The sequence below is a fragment of the Parasteatoda tepidariorum genome, chromosome 3 (assembly GCF_043381705.1).
Source record: "Parasteatoda tepidariorum isolate YZ-2023 chromosome 3, CAS_Ptep_4.0, whole genome shotgun sequence".
NCBI lineage: Eukaryota > Metazoa > Arthropoda > Arachnida > Araneae > Theridiidae > Parasteatoda > Parasteatoda tepidariorum.
The window spans coordinates 23,138,513-23,148,343 of NC_092206.1; the positions used below are offsets into that span (position 1 = coordinate 23,138,513).

A 9,831-nucleotide genomic window follows, 5' to 3' on the forward strand; every position below is an offset into this window, starting at 1 on the left:
AAAATTACAAGGTTGCGGACTTGAGCATTGACATTTGCAAACTCAGAATTGAGTCGGCTGTTCAACGCCGGTTATGAAATAAAAGAAAATTTATCCCGGATCCAATATTGCTCAAACTAAAGTTTTTGAGAAGTAGAAATAAAAAACGTGTCAATGAGAGAGAGAGAGAGAGAGTTAATCATACTTCTGCGTTATATCAGGTAAACAAGGAATATTGCTGTTCAAGTGCCAAACTAAACCAAGTGACGTATTAAATTTTTCCCAGATGATTAGATTTAATTATATTTGTAAAAGCAATACATTTTAAACTATTTGAGAGCTATCTTATTTCAACTACTTATTCCATAGTTCTGAATGAAATATATCGTTAAACAATTTTTTCTCAGAACAAACTATGCTATAGAAATTTATTTCTAATCTTAGCAAAACCTTAAACTTTGAACTATATGGACTATATTAAAAACTTATACGAAAGTTATGAATAAAATATGTTATTACATGCATATATTTTCTCAGAACAAAGTATGTTTTAAAAATTCAGTAGATGCACATTCATTACTTGAAACAAATTCACAAAATTGAGAAAAGCAATTATTTCCTCATTTACGTAAAATATCTTTGACAAAATTTGATGATTCAGCGTTGAATTCTTATTCTTAAGTAGCGATTCTTCTTTCTTACCAAGCACTTTTCGACTTGCAAATTCTTTTGGCAGAGGAGAAGTCATTAGGTATCTGTCATTTTTATACTGTCCCAAAGGTGCCAACAGTTTGAAACTAGAAAATGTTACATTTATCATTACGTTCTGTCAAGATACCTTTTGGCGCTCTTTGTGCAGCTGAATTTATTATTTTGAAAATGTTGCTTCACTAACAACAATCCAGAATGTAATTTGTCAGCGTTGCTTTTATAAGTTTGAGGAATTATTCACTATTGAATTAGAAGCGTCTTATGGGATTTTTCAGTAGTTTGTTTGAGCAAGTAAGATTCCTTAATTAATCCGATACATTTTATTCACTTTAACCATAATAATCATTCTGAACATTGACAAAGTTTTGTGCTTTTAGATATGGATTTAGATTAATGAAAAAACTCCACAAAACTTCATTTTTTAAGGACTTTTCATTATTAACCTGGATAAATGCAAGTATTGTTTATCGTTTTAAACCTTGTAAATTTAAATAATAATAGTAGTATTTGTACTTTACGTCTTACTGGAGCAGCATCAAGAGCTATTGGCGACACCCTAACAAAACTTCCCTGAGGAGAATCTGAGGGACATGCCAAAATAATTTTGATGCTCTGCAGAGAGAATAAGAAAAAAGTCGTATTTTGACCTGTATCTTCTCCTTATAGCAAAACCTTTTTTTCCGTGTTATTAGATAGGGAAATGATGAATTGGGGAGAAATATTCTTCAAATTTTGCCCATTTACCAAACAGCCAGTAAGTTAAGGTGATCGTATACCTTTAATGCTTTCGAATTTTACAGATATTTCGGTATTAAAAGGTCAAAAAACGCTTGAATTCAATCGAGCTTTTAAATATTTTTAAAAAAAAAATTCTCATGTTAATTTTAATATTGATATACAGTGAATGAAAAAATAATAGTTTCCAGAGCTAAACACATTAAAAATTTACTTGAAGTTATGATACCTAGATAATTGTCTTCAAAAGAGTTGCAAATGATAATGTAGAGCATCACAGTAAATTTACGAAAAACTCAAGATATGAAAGATAGTTAATTGATCATATTTTTCCCATTATATATTTTTTTCTTACTATTAGATCAATCATCGCTCAATACAAACACTAAAAATTATAACTGAATTGTGAGATATATTTGGGGGAAAAAGTTATTGAAGAAACCAAAATTTGCGAAATACACGCAGGGAGAAAAATGAAAACTAAATCTATCTGCCCGTGATAAATTACATGCAAAGTTTTATTTATTTTGCACTTACTAAAATATGTATCGTAAGCCGTTAACTTTTAAAGGAAACATAGTAGCTAGAAAACATAGATTTATCAAAATTGAAATCAAGGAAATTTGCTGGTAAACCATATTTTAAAAATAAACATACAACTATTATAGCTAAGGTATTAAAACAAATCCTCTTAAATTTAAAAAGTGAATGAAGAAAAAAAGGTGTTAGAAATACCTAATCAAAACAATGTATGATGGACATTCAGAAATAATGATAGATATTGAAATTTGAGTTATAAAGTTTAATTATTTTAAACACGTGAAACTTTTCCTTAAGAAAGTAACTTCACAAATAAAAAAAAAAACTTTAACTATACAGTAGACAAAAGATTGATCGGAGTATATCTCCAAGTTAAAAAGAAGTTATCAAATAAAGCTATCTTCCTGATAAAGTTTTTCAATCCAGATTGCTTTTTTTTAAATAACATAAAAATAAAATGATTTTATTATGAAAACCAAAGATTTTTAAAACTTCAGTAGTGCATAGTCCAAATTTCTGCGATAAAGAATTAAATCCAAACTCATAACAGATATCACAGGAATTTGCTCTAAAGTCTCTAATGCAAAAGCTATCTATCTATCTATCATTCCATAAAGCTGTCTATCATTCCATAAACCAACAATTTATTCCCACATCGCTAGCTGTAGTTTTTTTGCGTCATATTAAACATAATTTTAATTTTACAAAATCACTTAAACTTGAATTAAAATATATTCAATTCTAAATTTATTTCAAGCATATTCATCAGTATTTTTGTGGGGATGTAGTTGAGAATTTGAATGGTTTAAATTTATTATGCTACTGAAGATTTCAACAAAATATTTAAACATAGGTTTAATGTTAGGTAAACATAGGTTACTAAACAAAAATAAAAGAATTTGATATGGCCTACCTTTACTGAAGAACTCAAATAAAAAAACGTCATTTTTTTATAATGAAGTGCTTCATGTTAAAGTAAAATACAGATTGATAATAAAAGATACATAAAGATAAAAATGAGTTTGACAATCGGTAAGATTAAAACATTAATAAAATTCACGTTGACCATTGACGAAAATAAACAGTTTATCGGCTTATTGAAATTACATACATTTAAAGGCATGTGTGCTCAATTAAGGCTTAGAAACCTTTCTCAAATAGAATGACATACAGCACAATGCAGAGAAGGGCAGCACGAAGATACACCCAGGGTAACAGCGAGATTCGAGCCCGCATCCTTCAAGCTTCACACAGAGTTTGGCGAGTGATACCGTTCGGCCAGGGATGCCCCAATCAAGCAGTTGTAAAACTGATTTATTTATTATTGCTCTGAAGTAACTTCTACTTTAAAAGAGCTTGCGTTTATTTCTTTCTTTCTTTTTTTATTTATACTAATATACGTCCTGAGTTATGGTGACATTCTAGGACACGTTAAGGACACGGTTCTCAACAGATCACCGAAGGCATGCATCTCTGGCTGCGGTCAGTGTGTGGGTGGGTGACTACTTGGAATAATTTGCGTAGGGACCTAGGGTTTGTGGTATTGGTCCACATTAAACTGCTCTACCGTAAATGGCTCGACTTCATATGCAGGTCGTCCGACTACTGAAGCGGGGGTGCCATCCTCTCTGCAGAGGATCAAAATTGTGATAGCATGTCTTCGGATCATTCTCTCCCAGACGATCGCCAATAGCCCATTGTGCAGCTCTAGTGCAACGTAACTGAACTACAACAGCAACTACCTTCACATAAAAGATGATTCTACAGAACTGTGACAACTGCTCTGCCAAAGAGGCTTCCTTTTATTTATAAAATGCTATTCATGTATGTTTGCAAAGTGCATTTTACAAGCCATTGACAAGTTTAAAACAGATAGTACAAGTTAGGGAAACACATCACCAAGACACATCAAAATAAGATGGGATTTTAACCCACGACCTCAATGCTACTGGAAGTTTGATTGCATGGCGAAACCGCTAATGAAGAGAGGCCTCTTTAAATCTTACGTGCTCTTCGCTTATAAACACTGATTTTCTTCAGTGACCTCATATCCCGAGTTTGGCAAGTTATTAATATGCTGTACTGTGTCAAATTATCGCGAGTGTGTACTTTAAAAAAATTCTAATTAGTGCTTAGATTTAAATAACTTATACAAGTGTGCATATGCAATGGCATATCTTCCTGGCAGGTCAAAAGATGAGATTCATGACTGTGACATAAAATGTCTCATGTTTATGACCAGACGTCTCAGAAGAATTTCAAGCGACTTTACAATCAAATAGCTTAATGACATACATGAGCTTAAATGATAAAGGATAAACTCACAGTTGAAACTTTGTGCTACGGATCAGCAAAATTTTCTTTCTCAGTTCTTTATAGAATTTTTCATCAAAAATCCTTAAGTTGGTCTTATATTTCGTTGAACTTCATTGAAGTATTCATAGAAGCTATTCACTTGTAAGCGATGTTATTCCTTGATATTTTAAGAAAGAAACTTGCGAAATTTTTTGCAGTAGTTCAGAACCTTATTTTTTTAATCTCTCACCACTAAACCTTCATTTGTTTATTGTCTTATCGACTGAAACAAAGCGCTTGCAATCAAATAGGAAATATGATACATGAAATGCTACTTAAAGTGAATATTTGAAATCGGATTAATAAGCAATAAAAATTGCGGGTTGATATTTTGAAGCTATTGAAAGAACTTAAATTCATACTAGTAATTAACATAAATACGATAAATTTTAGTATAAGATCTTTGAAAAGGAAAATATGGAAATTACGAGTAGCGAGATATCATTCTGATCAGTTATGGTCTTATGTAGCGGACATATATCAGATCGAAAGCATATTTTTTTCTCATATTTCATTTTTGATGAGTCTCTGTAGTTTGTACTCCATGCAACTGAATTGAAAAGTATTTAAAATCTTTATTAAATTAAAATCTATAATTAAAATCTAGACAGTAATAAAAATATATGTTTTATTTCAAATAAGTAGGCTCGTTTGATAACTTCTAATGAGTGCAAAGTTTCTTGAGCTGCGATGGATCAGTAGGTAAGGAATTTGCGAAGAGCTGGTACTCGATCCACAGTGATGGCTTGAAGCCGCGCCCAGCTTCATATCGATGGATACCAGCCCGTCTAGGAAGTAAATACGGCCTGTGTCATGTGCTGACCACATTGCCAAAGTCATGCCGTTGGTAAAGAAATTGTGGAGCCATATCCACCATGATCCCCTGACCTACTACGGACTGGAGCGCTTTGCAAAGTTTCTTTTGATGCTTTTGCACTCGAACCTACGAACTCATTTGTTGCAGCTGCACCTACATAACACAACACATTATATTCCTGACTTTTCAGATAAGGACTCTTTGTACCATGTTTTATATGTGTGCGTATCGACTAATCATTTAACAACAGCTGTATTCTTTGAGTTAGGTTGGAAAACAAATTACTGTTTTAGACTATGTCTCTGATAAGTGTTCATGCTATCACTGTGTTTATGCTGTCACTGATAAGGTCATGTATTTGTTCCCTAAAGTCAATGAAATTTTTTAAATTTTGCTTTTTTTCTCTATAAAGACGAATTAATAAAAGACATTTGGTTCTATAGAGATATAGTAGAAATCACAGTAATTTGTAGTGTAGCTTTATGACAATAACTTTTGGTGAAATTCGAGATAAAATAGGTTTGTATTATCATAATGTTAGGTAGCAAATTTTGCCACAACAGTGGATAATTTTATCAGTTCTAGCTTAGTTTGCGGCAGTATAAGTACTTGATAACCTCTTTTTTAATTAATAAGTTCTTGTTAACTTTTTTTCTCCAGATTATTTCTTAGATATTCATATATCGGCCATAAACTAAGACCTACCAACCTTTAAAACTAATAAAAATAAGTGTAAGTAAAGTGGTTCCGCCATTCCGTAAAACCCTCTGTTAAGTGAAGGTAGTGGGTTCAAATCCCACCATAATTTTGGTTGCACAATTGCAATGCCCTATCTAACTTGTGCTACATGTTTTTTATATTAACTAAGGCTTACAAACCATACCTTGTGAAGAACCCATTAGCCTGCATATATATATATGAGTGACAATAAATAAATAAATTTCTTTTACAATACACATGCTAGCCTGTTTGTTCAGTGCAAAGAATGGCTTGTAAACTCTCTTTAAATTGAAGAACAGAGAACACAAAATTGAGAAGAACATTACAAATATATTGAACCCTCTATCTCTACTCTTGGAAGTATCATACTCGTCGGTCACGGAGGTCACAATTATATTTAATTTTTGGTTGCCGTACTTGGTTGCAATATATACAGTTGGCGCTTCTCTCCCTTTCTCTAAACGTTCTGAAAGGTGGAAGTGACTAGTCCCGGCTCACACTGTCTACAGTACTCCTCAATACAAAATATCCTCGGTGGTAGACCTCAGGGTAACCGTGGGAGTAACCGTAGTTTTTCCTTCCATGTAACACAGATGCGCTTTAGTTCCTTCATGAAGTCCTCCAAGAAGGCTTGCTTGCCTCAGTGCTAAATTTATTTTTTTTATAACCGTCGTTGAACAGCCGACCCTATTATCGGTTTACGACTACTAATGTTACACTCCATAGCCATGTAATTTTGAACCAATCCAGAAGAATCCTGGATCAATACACTCAGAGGTATGATTTATTATGGGAACATGTAGGACTTTGTGACAAGACAGATTTGACGTGCATCAGTCACCATTTACTACACATTGTCTTCGGCCTGCGGAGATCGAACCCATGACCTATTGAACATGGTAGGTAGGTAGGTAGTTCATTTACGTCGCACTAGAGCTGCACAATGGGCTATTGGCGACGGTCTGGGAAACATCCCTGAAGATGATCCGAAGACATGCCATCACAATTTTGATCCTCTGCAGAGGGGATGGCAGCCCCGCTTCGGTAGCCCGACGATCTGCACGCGAAGTCGAGCACTTTACGATAGAACAGTTTAACGAGGACCAATACCGCACACCCTCGGTCCCTACGCAGACTGATCCAAGTGGTCACCCACCCGCACACTGACAGCAGCCAGTGATGCTTGACTTCGGTGATCTGCTGGGAACCGTGTCTTAACGATCAGTCCACTGCGGGACCTATTGAACATGGACCCAGTGCCCTACCAACCAGGCTATAGCGGCAAAGGCTTAATATAGGAGTTCTCTGTCTTCTGGCTTGTGTTCAGAATTACAATGCTAAGGAGTTGAACACTGTTTGCCGTAAACACTGAATTGGGTTGGCAATCCAACGTTTATAAAACAAAATAAAGCTGAAAGAAATTTTAAAAAAAATTTAAAAAAACTGTGCTATATGCTCTTCTAATTGACATGGGGTTTAAGGTGTTATTTGTATTTAGAAACAAATCCGCATATATATGTGAATAAATAAATAAACAGCCCCCCCCCCCCTTTAGTTCTGTTTAACTGAGTTTAATATCCTTAAAACACTCCAATTACACATTTGAAGTAACATACTTGCTCCTTTTCTATATCTTTTGAGAAATATATTAGGAAAATAAATAAATACCGTCATTTAACACCTAGAATTCTTTTTAAGAAATTGCTAAATGCTAAACTGCCATTAAAAAACATTGTTAGGTGTAATACCATTTTATTTATAAATGGACTCTTTCAGGAAGGCTCACCCTCAAAACACACTCTCAATAAATGATTTTATTACCGTGTTTGGTGTTACTTACCAGAATTATCATGCTTCTCCCTTTTTTGAATCAATCAGAATAATTTTTACGATGCAAATATGATTTTTTAATTTTTTTTTTCCTTTTTAACTCAGCTATATGATTCAATTTTTTGATGCCTGTTATGGGTAAACATTTCACAGTAATTCTCATAAACAAAGGAAAAAATTGTCCTCTTTTCACGACAGTTCAACTTAATTCTATACACACATTTAAAAACTAGTTTTTAAAAGATTTTCAAAATCGCTACCTTTTTTTAAAGCATGTATAAGAATCAAACTTAAACTATAAGGTTCTGCAAACATTCAGCTAAATAAAGCTAATATCTTCTTACAAAGTTTAAAGCATTTAAGTATAATAAAGTTGGGCATGTAGGAGAAGTACTTTTACTTAAAGTACCACAGCTATTTCAAGCCTTAATTTCTTTTAACTTTAATTAAAGTTTCTATACATTCTGTACTTGTGGTATCAAAGAGATCTTTTTTGAAAGAATTTTAATTAAAAGAAGAAATGTCAAGATAGAGTAAGTTCTTTACATAAACTGTACTCATTTAATCATTGCATTTCAGTTATTCGTAGTTCGTCATTTCTCTTCCTTAGAGTATAAAAAAAAGAGATGCTTTCAGAGAAAATAAATACAGCTAAGGTAAATCAAAAAGGCAAGAGGCAAACAAAATGAAGTCTGAATGAAAGTTTTCTGTTTTTGTTTTGCAGTTGTTTTTCTTGAGGAGTAAATATTCAATTCGAACGTCAATGAGTAGTTTTATACAAGTAAATATTAAGTTTTAAACTATCTTGAAATACATAGAAAAACACTTTTTCTTCATTTTATACAAAAAGTATCTAGATAAATAAAGACACATTTGTAACTAAAATTATAATTACTTAAATTCAAGCTACCTGATTCAACTAGTAATTTTACATTTATGCTTTAGAAAAAAATTCAAATAAAATAATCGAATTTCATTTTATTAATATATAGAAAGTAAAGCTCAAATTTTAATTATTTATAACTTATTTTATAAGGTTAATAGATATTGTGTTATAGTTATATAATTAATAATATAATTGTGCTATATATATATATATATATTGTAAGTTTATATATACTTAGAAAACCGAAAGTACTTAAAATATTTTTAATAAAGATCAATTACTTTCTTAAATTTTGATCTGAATTATTTCACATTAACAGTGAAGGAAAGGAATTTTAATTAATGTTTACTTGATATTGTAAGTTAATGCATAGTTATAAATTTAATTTACCATGACAGTCAACGTACAAGGTCACATTAATGAGACTAAATATCTTAATAGAAAATTGTTTTAAGGTAATTTAATATTCTCGTAGCGGAAGTTGCCTTCATTATGTAAAGTAAACACGATTTTTTTAAAAACGTTACTTATTAATTGTATTTAATAGAGTTTTTAAATATGTTCCTTTTCTATCATAAACTTGAACAGGGTGAAGTTAATGGATTGACGAGACTTTATGGCGAGGAAGTAGCATTCATGAGTTTGTTATGGGCGCTATAGGCCAAGACTATGATATGGGTTATCTACCTATAGGGTTAAGGGCATTTATTTTAATGATTAACTAACTCGTTTCATAGTTTTATTCAGTATTCTAAAGTATGAATAATGTTCTAAACGTTGATCCCCTGGGCAAAATTTTACGGAAATGTATCGATTACGAAATACTTTGCCAATTTAGAGACTGGTTTACTGATGCAGAAAAGATTGCACCTAAGAGTTCTGAAAAATTCGGAACAAACGCTTAGAGGGTTCAATACAAAAATCAATAATTAAAACATGGGATTAACTTAACCATACATGGGTTAACTTACACCATACATGGAGTAATATAAGCTTTCATTAAATTTCAATATTTATTTGCTCTATAATTGAGGATGGGATAACAAAAAAACTAAAATAAATGCACAGTGCGCAAAAACAATGGACCACCATAAAAAACTTTTCATCTATTGTTTGGATATTAACGATCTAGGACATAACCATAATAGTTTGAGAGGGTGACTTCAACTCTGCTAATGGATCTGTGCAGACAATACTTTAAGTTACGAAATCAGGCACAAAAATGCACTTTCTCTGAATAAATATACATTATTTTCGA

The 9,831-nt window shown here is 32.2% G+C and overlaps 1 long non-coding RNA gene across 1 annotated transcript in view; it reads right to left on the reverse strand.

Moving 5' to 3' along the window:
* LOC107452036 (uncharacterized) overlaps positions 1–3,257 on the reverse strand; it is a 59,249-nt gene extending 55,992 nt beyond the window's left edge. The window contains exon 1 of the long non-coding RNA XR_001585146.3: positions 2,879–3,257. This is a non-coding gene — a long non-coding RNA (uncharacterized lncRNA). The remainder of the gene's footprint in view (positions 1–2,878) is intronic.
* Positions 3,258–9,831: the final 6,574 nt, after the last annotated feature.